Source organism: Seriola aureovittata, chromosome 6 (assembly GCF_021018895.1).
Source record: "Seriola aureovittata isolate HTS-2021-v1 ecotype China chromosome 6, ASM2101889v1, whole genome shotgun sequence".
In the NCBI taxonomy this organism is placed as follows: Eukaryota; Metazoa; Chordata; class Actinopteri; order Carangiformes; family Carangidae; genus Seriola; species Seriola aureovittata.
In genome coordinates this window covers 3,380,016-3,396,844 of record NC_079369.1, presented here as the reverse complement: position 1 = coordinate 3,396,844, position 16,829 = coordinate 3,380,016, and the positions used below count along the sequence as shown (strand labels likewise).

Here is a 16,829-nt window from a genome sequence, read left to right as displayed (position 1 = left end):
AGTGTAGGTGTATTAATTCTTATTCCTTCCTGCTTCCTCGACTTGGAAGTTCAGATTTAGAAAAATAGACCCCCCCCCTCCCTCAAAAGAGAAGAAAAAACAAGACCTGTCACATTGACTGACGCCAATCGTATGTAGCATCTGTGTTCCCACTACTGCTCCCTATAGTATATGCCACACTGTGGCAATGTGGGAAACTGACAATGTCAATTTATCAGAACAAAAGCATTCCTCAGCAAGAGGAATACACATCTTTGGGCCCTGGAGACAAAAAAAAAATCATTCCACCCCCACCCTTACCTGTATCTAAACAGAATGTAGGACATTCACAACACCAGAAATAGAAATTTCACTCACAATTATCATTCTTGAATTTATCCCCTGCAGTCAAAAGTTGGTGTTTCACTTTAGGAGTTGGTGCTGCACTGTAATGCTAACTTTCTTAAAAGTAAACAACTGGATGAGAATGAAAGACGCAGAGAGATGAATTGAACGGCAGCTGCAGCCCAGGATCGGACAGTTTTAAAATCAGCTGATCCAGATCCGGTCTGATCTGACATCTCTTTGTTGAAACTTAATTTTCCCCTTTTATGTCTGAGCTGTATACTTACACAGTTTTTTCTTTTCAGGTGTCTGATCCTGTAGTCGCTGCCATCACTTAGCGTTAACATTTGGGTGAGTACTTGACCTAATTTCTCCTCCTTTCCACAACAGTACAATACTGTATATTCACAGAACAGAGCGGCCTCCGTGAACCATCTTCTGGAATTTAATTTAATTTTCTTATACTTTAATTTACTTTGTTTCCCCAGATAGACAATATGTATAATTCCCCATTAACTGTTGCAGCTGCAGTGGTGATGAGAGTAGAGAAATCTCTTTACATATATGGTCATTTATGTTTTTTATCTCACATGCAAATCTCCCATGTTATCTCCTATATGTATGTATGTATGTATATATATATATATATATATATATATATGCAACTGTCATGTATTTCTTTTCATCCTTCCACCTTTTCCACTTATTTTCATTTTTTTCCACTTTTTGAGAAACAAAAAAATATATCAGATATTTTTTTTCAATATTGTGTGTGTGTAGTGATGTTTATGTTTTTAATTTCCTTTTATTTTAACACAGCAGAAAGTCAGTAATGTGTTGCTGTGACTCAGCTGTGTGAGTGTCTGTGTGTGTTGTTTGTGTGTGGACACATCAGTGGGGTAATTAATGTAATCGGTGGCCATTAAGAGCGCTATGTTGCAGCGCTATACAAACGTTTAGTCGGAGCATAATTTCTTTATTTTGACTCAGAAATTTCTTCAGTAATTTATCAAATGCTAATGAGTCTGAATTATCGTTGTTATTTTAAAGATTATTTATTAAAGCCATTTCATCAAAGCTTAAAACAAGATATTCTTATTGAGCTGTAGTATTTTACTGTTTAATGAGCCTGTATTACAACAAGTAACAGGATATAAAATAGTGTATTTTTGTGATTATTATACCGTAATTAAGTATAAAAATGTATTATTGATTATATATTTTAATTATATATTTCTATAATTTATTCAGTTATTTTATTAATTTCTGGAGAAATTCCTGTTGTAGTTTTTGTCTGTATTGTATTTTCATTAGAAGATTGTGGCATTTCAGGAACTTCTTCATCCACACTCGCTGTTTACAGTTCCAATCTTTCTTCCTAGACGATTGATTTGCGTCACAGAAAGTTGGCTAAAGGGCAAAAGGTTGCCTTAATGATGTGCAGCATGTGTTCCCATGATGCATTCTTGATTTAATCAATTAGCCTTGGTTATGAGAAAAACAAGTCATGTGTTTTATATAGAAAATGTGGAAAAGCCACTATCCCTTTAATCAAATGAAGCATTGTCTGGTTTGTTCTTCAAGAGTCCTCGGACAGACATAATCCAGAGATTTGCCGCCCCATCGGTTTTCCCACAGTCCCGTCAAAGTTGCCTTCAGCATAGGATGTGATTTATAATCTAATGTAGGATTGAACTAATGGATTGTCATAACACCGCTGCAACTCTCGACGAATGAGTGCTACATTTTCAAGCCCTGTGTGGGGGCTGAAGCTGACAATACAGGTGCTGCGGTCGACAAAGATTTTATTCTGTACACAACAAAAGACAAAACAAATAGATGACAAATGAAATAAATACGAAAATTATGATTTGGGCTCAAAAATGTAAAGTATTAATTCAATTTTGATGCTTTAAAACACGACCTTGCACTGAACTGTCTAGTAGATAGTTACTAAAAAATAACAGTTGGCCGTCAGGGTTGTTGTTCGGCTGCATGTATTGTCAGCGGCAACTGAAATAAGAGAGAGATACTCCAATTTGTAGGTTTGAAAAAAAAGAAAAGAAAAAAAAGAGTAATTTAAAAAAGTAAAAATACCTGTTAGAACTGAAACATGCTTGTAGACCTTGTTGCTGCACACTAAGGATGAATTTGGTAAATTAGCTTAGCCTACAATGATTCTTTGTCTTTATCTGCTAATTAGCTGACTCTTTGTTGGCGTTCTTTCTGATAAGCTGCTGAGAACTCCCTTAACAGCCACATCAAAACTGTGTTTGCATGTCCTGATAACACTAATGGTCCTTGCTATAATTGATGTAAGATATAATTTCATCACTTTTTTTTTTTTCTTTTTTTCCAGTCATGCTTGTGCGGTTTTAATTGTAATGGAGCGGTGTATGCTTGATTTTTGTTATTTGGTCCTGTCTCACATAAATACCATCAGATTATTTGCTGTCGTGACACAGATGTGCTCGTCTTAAATGTACAGAATATACAGAATATACCGTGTTGCACAGACTGTCAGTGCGGACGCTGGAATTAGAAAAGCTCTGAGGTGTCTGTGCTTAGCAAAGCATGCACTGTTGTTGAATACCAAACTGTGATTTTTGAAACAGATGGTAAGGTGCTCATATGGGAACCTGAGCTCTTCTTCACTAAATATGAAAATGCTGAACAGGTGGTGCAAGAAGCCTCCGTCCTGCCACAGCTTTCATTAACACACTTTTATTCTTCTAGAAATGATAAACTTATTCGCGCCCTCAGAGACACGGGGGGGGCGACAAAAAGAGCTGCTTCTTTTTTTTCTAATATAGGCGAAAGTGTGGCAAAGCAGCAACCGCTAACACCGCCAGATATCAAAGGAGACGCACACAGTCCCACAGCGTGAGCATGTTTGATGATCTGATGCCATGTTGTCTGAAACTCACTGTTCATTAGACTACAGTTCTTTTTACTTCTCAGCGGCGATATGTCGTCACCGTGCAGCCATATTTGGACACGTCTCAGGAGGGATGCTGTGCCACTATCAGTCACTGTTGCGAGGTTTGAGACACTGACCCCCTTACGCCTCTAAATGCCCCGTCACTGCCGCCTCCGTGTTCCCCCGTTCTCCTCCTGGAACAAAGGGCAGCGCCAGTCGTCGGGTTTCCCTCCAAACGTAGCGCAAAGCACAAGAAAGAGCAAATGAATCTAATCAAATATTAGGAGCAGGTTCATGGAGATAAACAACTGGTGGCAAATTTTCCAGTAGGTGGGGGCACAAACAACTCTTGAGCAGTGAATCCCCCCCGGTTCGATTCCCGGCTAACCGGACTGTTAGCTGCATGTCATGTCCCCACATTTCCCGTCACTCTCTATTGTCACTATCCAATTAACACAAAATAATAATAATTAAAAAAAATTCCAGTCAGGTCCCATTAAACCACTCCAATAGAAGAAGAACAATGTTTTTATGTGTTAATGTGAATGTAGGGAGTCTAGACACATTTGCATTCACCTCTGGCACATGTAATGTAAGAATTTAAGAATTTTATTTCCAAAAAAATTGCAACTACATAAGTTGCATATCATGATACTGGCGTAAAAATAGAAAATATGTTTAAAAATCTTTGCTGGTCCTGTGGTCAAGTTTTTTAATTGATACATCAGGCATTAAATTATTTTATCAGTGCAACTCTCAAAACCTTAAAAAGATACACAATAAGCTGCTGAATTTACTGCCAAACTCTTAACATTTGTATTTGGAAAGGTAAATCGTGTCAGTGTGAAGGATGCAGTCGTTAAGGCTGGTTGATAGATGAATTACTGATACTGATGAAAGGGCTTTTTTTCTTTCTGTATTTTTCATCCGTATAATTTCATAATATGCTAAAGACGACAATTTCTTTAGTGTAATTAAAAGTGAAATGAGTGTGTGTGTGTGTGTGTGTGTGTGTGTGTGTGTGTGTGTGTGTGTGTGTGTGTGTGTGTGTGTAATATATTATGTCCAGTATCAGTTCTTGTGGCATGTTGATAATAACTACAGTTTGACGGTATTTTTGAAGGGGTTATTTCAAGTGAGTTCACACTACAGAAACCCGCCTGAAACACTGCGTTACATGCATTGTGTTGCTGTGTGAGCGATCCTTTAACATCTTTTAACGTATACGTTGATGAAATCCTTGATCCTCCAAGAAGAATCCTTGTTTTTTTAATTTTCTTTTTCTATTGTATTCTAGACACTGGCCATGGAAATTATGGCCTTGCATTTTTCCATATAGAAAAACGTAGAAAATAATGTCCGGGTCGTCAGTGATGGTGAAGTATTTTATATACTCGCAGAGCTGAGTGAACTTTTCAAGGTTTTTAGGATTGTTTCGTCTTTGCTTATTTTCCATTTGCAGCTCGGTGATAATTTGTGGGATTATAGAGAGGGCAGATGTTCAGGAGCAGAAGAATGAATTTTACCTGCTGTAGTGTCATTGAAAATCAAACGTCTCAATCTAAAGCAATAAAAGAGTTTCCAGGTTTATTCTCACAGCAGAGCTTTTACACTACAGAGTCGCTGGGCTTTGTCATACAGACAGTGAGGTGAGTCATTTCACACAAAGTGCAACGTTTGTATTGATTCAGCTTGACCTTTTCTGTTTCCCTTTTTTAAAGAAACTAAATTGTCGGCAGCACCTTCAAAGTGCAAAGCGTTGCAAGGGTTGCTGAAAGTGATTTTTTTTTGTAAGAGTGTTATATTTAAGAGGATATAACAAAGCTGTTTATTCTGTGAGGTTCAACACTTGAGCATAACATAGGCAAAAAATAAAATGTTGTGAGCAGTTACACAGTGAAGGCTCAACCCAATTCCTTTTACCCACTAACCCTATACACCACTGCTTTGTGCACGCATGCATGTAGTGAGTTAGTAGTTTACTCATTCAGTACGTGCAGCCTCCGATTCATGAGAAAAATACACCGCACCTGCACACACACACACACACACACACAAACACACACACACACCCACATTATTTTTTGACACTATAAATCAACACTATCATGCCAAATACGAGAATGACATCCTTCAACACAGAAGTGTGGTTTCACCTCTCAGTTCACATTAAGGCGTCACAGTAGCGCAGCAGTGGAGGGACGGGGACCACCGTACACGACTGGGCCGCAGTGAAGCTGTAAACTTCACTTGCCAAGACTGGTTCTTGGTTTCTCTGTTTTTGTTTGGGTGTCCTGGCTCGCAGTTTGTGTGTATGGGCCAGATTCTTGAAGCACACATCAAATCGACGGATGACTAGCCAGGCCGGCTGCCAGCTGAATTTCAAGAACAGTTTAGCTTGACTGTAGAATTTAAAATGCTTAACTCTTTGTTGGACTTGACTGGAGCTGGAGCCAAACGGGCAGGGACTTTGGGTGAATGGACAAATCCTTCAGTTTTTGCTGGACACTCGGGGGGGGGGGGGGGGGGGGTACAATGCCCTCTTCGTCTTTTCTCTCACTCTGTAGCCATGTGTTTCATTCTTACCTAACAGCAGCCTGCTTGTATGTAAGGTAAACATCTTTTTAGAAAAGATCTAAGTCCTTCATACTGTTCCTCACATCTTCCTCAGAGCTTTTACAGCCTGATAATCTCAGCAGCACAGTACACATGCATGTGGTGTTGAAATAGCTTTCAGGACTGAAAGAAAAATCCATGTTCGGCCCCTAAATATGTGTTTGTGTGTTTAGCTTACATCGCAGAATATCACATGAATTGCTCGTATGCTGTCAATAAAATATAGTCTTCAGCTTTCAGAACATCTTGTTTAGTGTCTCACAGTTTCACATAAAAATTCAAGGGCATTTCTATATGTCAGATTTTTTCTCTGGTTGCGTGGAGACTTCACCCCCCCCCCCCCCCCCCCCCCCCCCCCCCCCCGCAGTGTTGCTGTACGGTGGCCTGGACGGTTCAACACACGGCAGAAGCCACAACACAAATGCAAATTAAGCCACAACATGCAGTATATATATTTACTATAACAATAAATATAAAAAGGAAAAAACTATGACAAAAGTAGATAAATATGAAAATATAAAACCATTTGTGACAATTACATAGCGACATTAATCTGTTGTCTAGCAACAACGTTTCACTTACTTGTCAAACTGCTTCAGAAACTGTCTGCTTTTGTTTCTGTGTTGTGGCTTTTGCATTGTGTTGACCTGTCCGGGCCACCGTACACGAGGCCCACCCTGTGTTGTGGCGGTGTAGTGGCTTTCAGAGCTGTTAAACACGATGTATACCAATGCGTGTACGTCGTGAAGCATCACATTACATCACATTTGATGCTTTAAATGCAGATGTGGTTATTTACAAAAGTCAGGCTTAGATTTATCCTGTTGTTGAGCCAATATTCAGCCAATAATTAAAAATAAATGCTGAAAATAGAAAATTTAAGAACAAATAAGGTTGTGAATCAGCCTCACATAAAATATACAAACATCTAATTAGAAACCATTGTCTTGTGTAAATATGAGACTTCATAATGTAAATAATAGTTTTAATTCGTTTTCATTAGATTAGATTAACTTTATTAATCCCACAACTGGGAAATTCACTCACCACAGCAGAAAATTAACATCTATGGAATAAACATCTACGGAAATATACATCAAAAATACACCAAATATACAGCAATAAATACAATATACATAATACACATGATATGTACATGAAAAAGTGCAAGTTTGCACATGGTCAGGAAGAGCAGGAGTTGTAGAGTCAGACTTGATCAAACTCAATAAGTGCTACAGCAGCTGACAGCTGTAATTTGCAGCACGTAGAGCTTGTTGTTGTTGTTGTTGTTGTTGTTGTTGTTGTTGTTGTTGTTTTTGTTGGGTGTCAGCACATTTAAACCTGACGTGGTGCGATCACAGTGACGGCTCGACTGTGGCCTGATTGGTCCACAGTAAATGATTTAGCAAAAAACATTAAGAACAATGCTAATGAATATTGTACTATTTGCTTACACGGCGCCTGAAGTGTTTTACATTCATAAGCACTGCTTAACAAAGACCCACAGTTGCTGTGTTGTGGCGTCTTTCGTCATGGGACTGTGCAGCTCATTAATATCAAATTTGGCAGATTTGGATGAATGAGGCTGACAGTGCAGTCGTGTCACAGGGGTAATCTCTCAGTCTTTTCCTCCCTTCTTCTTTCCTGTCTGCTTTCTCCATCCTTCCTTTCCTTTCTCTACTAAAACATACATGACTGTGCAGTTTCTGCCCCGTCCGGCTTCGGCAGATAAGACTCTGTGAATTATGACGATTGAGTTGGACAGAGCATCTGAAAAGAAATAATTTGTTTTTTTGGTATCTATCTATCTCAAAGATGCTATCACAGACTGATGCACCATGGGTGTTGTTTTATACCATCAAGAGTGAACTGCTGTATGTGGCAGACTGACTTTATTTGTTGCTCGTAGATTAAGAGAAAAACGATTTGTTTGTTTCTGAATGTGTTAGACTTGTATATGTGTTGCTCAAAGCGACACTCCACCCAGAATACAGTGATTTAGAGTCAGATACTCTCCCTGTAGGCCTGAAGTCTGGCTCTTACACATTTGTTTTATTGTTCAAGGGAGCAGTGGCTGTAGGGAGATGGCTACCACACTGACGCATTGTGTGTGTTGTTTGTTATTTTTCAGGAATTCAGGGATTAATAAGCCTGAGGGAACACTACAGTTTACAAATAAAAAAACCTACACGTGGTCAGTGTATTATATTCTGATTTCAGTATTTCTAGAAACAGTACAGTTAGTGCATTGGTAGCATTTCTGCTCCAGAATTTTACTCCAGGTGAAAGATTTTGAGAAGCATTTAGATCTAATCTCAGATCTGTCTTAGATCTTAAATCTAGATAAAGTATAAATGAACAGTTGTATAAATATTAAACAAACTACATAAAGTCCAAGAAATTAAAAAAATAAAAACATTCTTTTGCTCTTTGGTGAAAATTAGTGTTTCCTCAGTAGTTTTAAAATCCTGGCTATATGCAGCTGTGGGCTGCTTGATTAATTGTTTTGTCTGTAAAATGTCAGAAAACAGGGGAAAATATCCAGCATCCTGGTTTCTCTTAGTCCAGGGTCACGTTTTGAAATGTCTTGTTTTGTTACGCTGTGAAAAAAGTCAACGAATAAAGCCGGTGAAACAAGCTAACAACCCGTAGCTTCGTTATTGAGGGATGCTACGCTACGCTACAATATAAAAAAGTAAAACAGTAACTTTTAGGCACTTTTGTCTAAGAAATGACATAAATTATTTAACAATGATGAAAATAGCTGCAGATAATTTTTGATTATTTAAGGAATTCATTGTCAGCAGCAAGTTTCCACAGTGGATGTTTCTCTTGAGCAGCTGCTGTAACATCATCTGCTCCTTCACTTTCCCCTCTGAGAGATATCGCTAAACACGCCGCTTCTGTGAGTAGCTTACATCTGCTTTTATTTTGACGGGCAGTTTTGGAAGACAACAAAATATTTTAGGTGAACTGTGTCTTTATTAAAAACCTCAGTTGTGGTTTTGAATTTGATTAGATGGACTGTAACTTCCTGATTTGGCCTCCATGCAGTCTTTGAGAAATATAGATGGAGCAAAATGAAGCAATGCAGTTTAAGTGTGATGAGTTAAGGTGCAGGTCTTAGTTAGTGACACTGCATTTACAGGGACAGTCTTACTAGCAGGGTGCGGACTTCCAATGCAGACACACACATTGGGCCTGAGTCTGTCTCACTGGGAGGGGCCACACACTTTAACAGTGCAATGGAAAATAATGGTGTATTGAACTGGCATATGATAGAGCAATTATACCCTTTGTTCACAGCTCTGCAGATGTGTTTGACGGCTGCTATCAGGCTGCATGTTTACACGCCGAGGCTGAAGGTCTGTTTTTAAACAATTACTGTGGCTCTCCTCGAGAAACTGGAGCAGAGGATGAGGCACAGCTGAGCTGCGATCACCTTCTGCAAGGAGAGTGAAGAGCAGAAAACAAGTAAATAAGACAAGCTCATGATGGACAGATTAGATTAAGACAACCTCGGAGTGATTAAGAGGGCTGACAGAGATACCCTGGCTGGGTTTTTAGACGGACCAGTGAGCTGGTTTGGATTTGGTTTTAAGCAGCAGGAGCAGATAAACAGCAGCAACCATCAGTCAATTAAGGATCAAGCCTTCCAAAAACAACTAGTTTAGCTTTGCTTCTGAATTAATCTTCATTGGGTGGTCACAAAGGGTCATGGTGCTGCAGAGTGAGCAGTGGAGAAGTGAAAGATTAAGTAAGAATCCAAACAACTGAAGCATTTAACCCGGCTGATGCTGCACAGATGCCTGTGACCAAACAGGATTTCAACAGTTTGTTTATCTTCAGGAGTTTGACAATGATCAGAAGATTTATTTAAAGAGCTGGATGAATCGTGGAGGTCCAAATGTGTCCAGCTTTTAGATTTACATTTCTCTCTTCTACCAAGGACTTTTCAAGAACACTTAAACATGCAACAAACAGCGCCGTGTTGTGATGTGTTTGTCAGAGCGATCTGTAAGAAGTCCCTGAGCTGAAGTCCTCATCTGCTGTGGGAGAAAATCTCCCTGCGATGTGCTCAGACGTGGATCTAAATAATTAAGTAACATTGTTTACTGTACAAACGAAACAAATCTTATTGACCTCATGCGTTTCGACGACAACATAGGCTCCACTCGAAAAGTCTAACTGAGTGAAATGACCCGGAAGTATCTTAAGTGGCAGCCATTAGCCATTATAAGAGCTGGTCCCATCCTCTTTAAACGCTGAGGAAAACAGCTTCAAGTGCTTCCTATCTCATCTCCTTTATCATAGGAAACACTGGACCCACAATTCCTTGCTACGGCAACATTTAAAACGACGCACGATTGCAGTTTCCCCACGGCAGACCCTCATAGATGTAGAAACAAGAGAGCAACTGTTTTATACTTGAGACCCGATCCAAAACTTATGGACATGGATGTGATTGGCTGAGCTGCAAATCCATAAATATATATTTCATCTCTTTCAAATCCACAGTGGAGTCATCCTGAAGAGCAAGCATATCATCATCATCATCATCATCTATACATTAAATCTATACAAAGAAACAGCTCACGGCTCCAAAAAATGAATTTTCTCTATTTAACAAATGTATAAAAAAGTCTTATGTCTGAATATAATTCATTTCTCAGCTGCTCACTTTTATTTTAATTGGCTCAACTTTCCTCTACGTGTATATTTATTTCACGTTATCTTATTCCAGTTTTCAATCCTGTGTGTTTTGTGTTTGTGGGCAGGAAAGGAGTAGATATCGTCCCTCTGTTATAAATAAAGTTCAGTTGGATTTTCTCTGCAGCCAAAGTCCTTATGAACTCTCAACTCTCCTTCACATCTGCCCTCGGCCTCATGACGTTCTCCGTCGAGGGTCAAGGGCTTTTTAGACCGCAGCCGTTGACTCTTTTCTTTTGTCATTTTAACTTCCTGTCTACGGTGGAGGTTGGATCACCTCGCACCTGCGTTTTTAGCAGATATTTGACGACATGTGCGACGTACCCCGTTAAAGACCGGAAGAGCTGGAAGAAATAAAAGAGATAGTATGACAAACTAGCTAATTAGGTCAGTTCTCCAACACACACACACACACACACACACACACACACACACACACACACACCACTGGAACATGTGGGTCACATTACTGTTAGTCACGACAACTGGTCACAATGTGTTGCTGTTCATGTTTTTCTGATGTATATATGACCATGTGATAAACTGTCTGTCTGTGGCGTTGCCACGTGAACAGTGGAGACGTTTTCTATCAATGGGCTTATTACTGTGTAACAGGCTTATTATTCAAAGTTATGTCACTAATAAGAAAATACACTTTATATTATGTTTTTGGTTAAAAAGAAAAGAAAAGTGTTTTATTGAGAGTATTTGAAGTGATCAGGTGTTTTCGGCCCTGATCTCAATCTGACACTTTGAACAACAGCTGTAGACGACGTGACAATCGCACTGTTCAGTCGAGCTGTCGTTAAGGAGCGCGGCGCTTTAGCGCCCGCAGGCTGAGGTGAAGGAAACACAGCGGAGTACAGGAGAGAAGGGTCACCGAGTCCATGAAAATATTCACAGACTGACCCCGACATCTTCAGTTTTAATTCTTGCTGATAAATCAAACCGTGCGAACATCAGCTGGTTTCTTGATCACTCGATAACTTCACAACCTGCATCATCACAACAGGTGCTGTTTCGCTTACAGACACGTCGAGCTGCAGCTGCAACGACGCAAGCGGGTTGAGTTAGCGGTGATAAGTATAATGCTGATTGTAACTTTGCACCGGAGATCATTTTGTTCTGATGTGTGGATGATGGGATGTGATGGCGTCAGGCCGTGCAACCTTCTCATGAATGTACAGCAGATTGTGTGACCTGCGACTCTTTACTTCAGCCAGCAAATAACAACAAATGAAACAAACAGGAAAAGAAAAAAAGAGGTCAGTGTAAGTACAGACATTAGAGACGGCCTCTGTTTCCTATTCGCTTAAATGCAGATTTGTAACCAATCTCTGCCTCTTTGTTGCTGATAGTTTTTGTAATAACACTCTTCCACAGTGGCTGAGAACCTTATAGTGAGCTTAGCCACTGGTATTGTGTGTGTGTGTGTGTGTGTGTGTGTGTGTGTGTGTGGTTGTGTGTGTGTGTGTGTGTGTGTGTGTGTGTTAAAGAGAGTATGAGGAAACCCTGGCTCAGTGTGGCATGATGAAGTTATGGGCCTAAAGCTCCTCATTGTTATGTATCTGTGGTCCTGCAGTCCAGCACTGCAGAATATAGAGAGGGTGAAGGGAAGCGCTGCTGTGGCTGCCAACCCACTGGACCCTTTCACTGCTCCGGAGAAGAGTGAACAATCGAAGCGATACCTGCAAGTCAAAACAAAGGGGTAAAGCGCTCCGGCTCTTTGTCAGCCTCTTTTCATCGGACCAGGCCCAAATGATTCGGATATAATTGCAAAGCGAAAATCGCTGTCTGCTGCAATTGCTTAAATGGTAGCTCAAGTGTTTAAGAAAGCTCAGATGAAATCATCACGAGCTTACACTCATTCATGTCTTTTATATCCGGCGCTGTGCTAAGGGGATTCTTGAGCAAAGTCATCTGTATTCGGTAAACAAAGTGGTATTGATGAGCTGATTCTATGTGGCTTTGCCAGCGAGCGAGCCGGGGAAGGGATTATGTCCCCAAGCCAAAACCCAATACAAGTTTGAATAAGGGGATAGATGTGCAGTGCTTACTGTAGCAGCAGAGGATAAGCTGCGTTCAACATTAAAAAAAAAAAACAACAACTCAATACCTGTGATATGAAAATGTTTGGAAATCTAGCGCTAGCTTAAGTGGAAAATATCTGTTTCCAATAAATCAACAGAAGTTGTTTTTTTGTTTTTGTTTTTTAAGAGTGCAAAAGGCGACGGACGTGTCGACTGTGTTTGACTCGATAGTTCTGCTGATAGGAGTTTACAGAGAGCCCGTAGTTGAAGGAGTTGTTTTTAGAAGGTTTCATTTACTGAGGGATTTAAGCATCTCCAGTGAGTGAGGCTGGAAAGGTGTAACTGCAGCAGCATATGGCAGAGACTGTGAGGAATCCAGAAATCCGATAATCCACCATCCTTACAGTACAGGGATTATATCTTCTGTGACTTCTCTCTGTTTTTTACGTCTCTTGTTTTCCGTCCGTCTGTCCACAGTTTGTCTTCAGTCGCTGCTGCTGCTGCTGCTGCTGCTGCTGCTGCACACACCTATGAGAGGTGTTACTTTGTGCCTCGTGTTGCATCTGGTCATTTTGCACAGAAGCATCTTGTGTGGATTCAGTTGTTTCACTTATCTTTATAATATCTTATATCTGCTTTTCTGCAGATTAGACCTGCCTTGAAATTAGATGACAGCAATGCTGTATGACTTTTTGTAATAACGTCTAACGTCATTTAAGCAAAAAGTGCAAACATGAAGACACGGTTTCGAAGCTCGTGAATTTTTCCTTCAACATTAAATATTCATTATTAAATTTTGCAACTGTCAAACTTAAAGTTCAGGGAAAAAACAAACAAAACAGAGTATTTGATATTCAAATTTTAACAGTCATTTAACCTGCGTCATCAGGCCTGTGAGGATGTTTGTGGTTTGGTCAGTTTTGATTGACAGTGCTGCCATCATAAGCAAACTACCCACCTGCTGCAGAGTTAGATTCAAATATTGCTAAATCTTGATTGTTGCACAGAAATACATGACATCACCTTTTTCCTATCTGAGCCCGCCCACTTCAAACCAGTGAGAAATACAGGAAATCTCTTATGTGACTGTGAAAGATTTGAATCGGAACATTATGACATCACAGCGAAGGTGAGATTTGACTATTTGGATATAAAATGTCATCACTTCATTTTATCATGTTAGACATCTGTATTAAATTGTGTCACAATTAGCATATGAATATGTGAGTTATGTTCAAAAACATGTTTTTGCGAGGCCACAGTGACCTTTGACCTTTGACAACCTGAAAACATAACGCCTCCGGTGCTGGTTGTTGGCGGCGCTAAAAATGTTTTTTAAAAAGCATAAAGACACAAATTCAGTTAATATATATATATATATATATATATATATACACACATATTCAGTTTAACTTCGTAACATCTCCTACTGATCAATCAATGATCAATAATGTGACTTTGTTACAGTGATGACATCTCTGTACGTGCAGAGTGACAGATTTGAAGTCTGCGTTACTGATACATGTGATATCGTTGGAAATATAATAATATAATAATAATATTCAATAATAAGTTTCTTATTAAAACCTCTAGAAATTACGTTTGCAGTGTTTCCCCTTGGCTGCATTGATTTATTTGTGGCAACCTGCAACAATATCAACATTAACCAACACATATTGATTTTTTTTTTTTTTTTACTATTTCAGATGGATGAAAGCTTGTTTCATTGTAGAGTTTTGCTCATTGAAAAATAATAATGTTATTCATCCTTCGTTGATTTAACTGATTTCATAGATCTGCCGTCACATCACAGTGTTGTTACAAATACACAACTGGATGCATTTGAAAGCTAATTATAAGTGCAGTGAGAGAACCGTACCCATCCCAATCACCGTGAGTTTTAGATAAACATGTATTCAAAAGTGATTTACAGCTCCTGCACCACACATGTACAATTACAAAGACACACACGGCTGACAATTTGATCCCCCCCAAATTACACGCTTGCCTCCCTGTTATCATATTTCATCGCTTCAGTCCTCACCAGCACCGGCAGCCAGAGTCGCACGGTCAGACACTTGACTTGTTTGTGAGTTCAGGCTCATAATTAACTCTGTCCAAGGGTAAAAATGTGTCTTCTTCCAATTCATACTTTTCTCCAGAGGTGAGGATTCCAGTCTCCCTGTGTCTTCATAAATTACATTTCGGAAAGTTTTTAGAGAGTCTCTGTGTTTTATTTCTAGAGAAACCCCAGTCAACTTAATTATCGCCTATCCTTGCATTGTATCGCAGACTCGTCCTTGAAACGCCAGAGCCTCGTGTGTGTGTTACAGTCCAAGTCTTCTCACTTTTCAGCATTTTGCTTCATCACACATTTTCGGAGAGAAAAACTGCTTCCTGCTTGAAAGAAGAATATTTAAAATAGCGACAGCATCCACCGCCGTGCTGCGCCAGTATCAGTCTACCAGCAGACCCTGCTGAGAGTCACTTCTTTAACATCAAGTGCTCATTTCCAAAATGAAAAGCGGCAATTAACACATCAAGGCTGAAGATGGTACCATACTCAACCCCCCCACCCCCTCCAGCCCGTGCAGGTATAGCTACGGCAATAAAAGCCCTCCTGTTGTATGATAAGCCTTTCCTCTGCTGTGATAAGAAGCCCCGGGACAATGCCTGTCAGATGAGGCCAATTAATGATGGCTTGATGTTGATGTTTTAAGTGTTCAAGGCGAGTCCACAGCTCCTCTCGCTCGCTGTTGTTCCCCTCCCAGATAAGCTTTACTTTGTTGACTTTGCCCAAATCCAATTCCAAAACCAAAGGCACTTATTAGCTACCTATCTGAGAGTGACATGTGTAGCTGCAGGCGAGCGTTGGATAATGGTCCTTCATTGTCACCTCTGTAGTTTGCGGATTAACGGTTTGATTTAATTTTGAGCCGTCACAGGGAGCTGTTTGGCGTTTTTGGAGGCAAGGACCAATGAATTACCCGTGAGCTCCTCAGACAGGCAGTTTGCACGTTCACTCGCTCATCGCACACATTAGTTATTGTGCTGCACACTGACGTGCATTATGGCAAAACAGGAAGTAGGGTCTGGGAATCAAAAGATGTAGGATGGTATTGTCCTACGCTATCAAGAGAAGAATTGTGTTGTTTAAACCCCAGAGGAGTTTCTGAAAAAATGTAAAGTTGTCCAATACTTCATGACGGTCTATGAGCAACTTCTTCAAACCTTTCCAAGTGTTTTTACATGCTAACATGCTAAAGCAGCACAGCAAACATTATATCCGCTTAACATCAACATGCCGAGCGTCGTGAGCATGTTAGCGTGCTGATGTGAGCGTCCGGATTCACTCCGGTCTGATTTCATCGACTGATACTGGCTAAAAAAAATTGCTTCTGCAAATCATTTCAGTTGCATCTTAAGAGTGAGACAGTTTGTCAAACAGTTTCTAAACTAAAATATCAAAACTCATATTTAAAATGTAAATGCTACAGTTGAAGAAAAACGTCTGCCTCTGAGGTTCTGTGTCATATACAGGATTAAATCCTTGTTGGATGTGCTGCTCCTGTTATTTAGTTAACTGCTTCATCTTCCCTCTTTAATAACGTTAATGTTTTTCTTGAATGACGTGGCCTCAGTGTTGTGAAATTGCATTAGTGTTGTTAAATTTCCAGCTTCATGCTCCTGTAGCTTAACATTACAATCAAATGGAGGCAGATCATCTTTTGTCATTTGCTATTGATTTGCTGAAAAATGTGAAATATCCAGATCTTTTCTTTTCTTTGTTTATTGTTGATGCAAATATATTTATATATATAAGAGTGCTATCTACCACAGAGGTATGTGGGAGATGGTTAAGGTTGTGTTGTGTGATATATTTACAGCTGTCAGTCAGTAACCTCCTGAGACTCAGATAAGATAAACTCCTGAGACGTTGCATCTTACCACTTGCAGTATCAAGGAGCACATACTCCAGTCATGCAAGCCATCCAATTCTATTTGATATATCCCAAGCCAATATACAAGCTGTCAGTCAGCATTAAAGTCAGATTCACATATTTACAGAAAAGTTGTGCTGCTGTCATTAGGGAGCAAAGGCCAACAACTCAAGTAAACTACTCAACAGCTGTTCAAAAAAAGTCATGCAAATCTTGTTAGTAGGTTTTGAGGTGCTACTTTAACAAACACAGCTATTATCCAGCGGAATAAGTGGTATTTTTATGCCC

General features: G+C 39.7%; 1 protein-coding gene across 4 annotated transcripts in view; it reads left to right on the top strand.

Annotated features, from left to right (window-relative positions):
* lpp (LIM domain containing preferred translocation partner in lipoma) overlaps positions 1-16,829 on the top strand; it is a 141,350-nt gene that overhangs the window by 24,998 nt on the left and 99,523 nt on the right. For 3 of the 4 annotated variants that reach the window (XM_056377604.1, XM_056377605.1, XM_056377607.1), the window contains one exon: positions 630-675. The exons of the other annotated variant lie outside the window; for it this stretch is intronic. The gene's annotated coding sequence lies outside the window, so the exon portion shown is untranslated. The remainder of the gene's footprint in view (positions 1-629; positions 676-16,829) is intronic. 4 annotated transcript variants of the gene reach the window in all.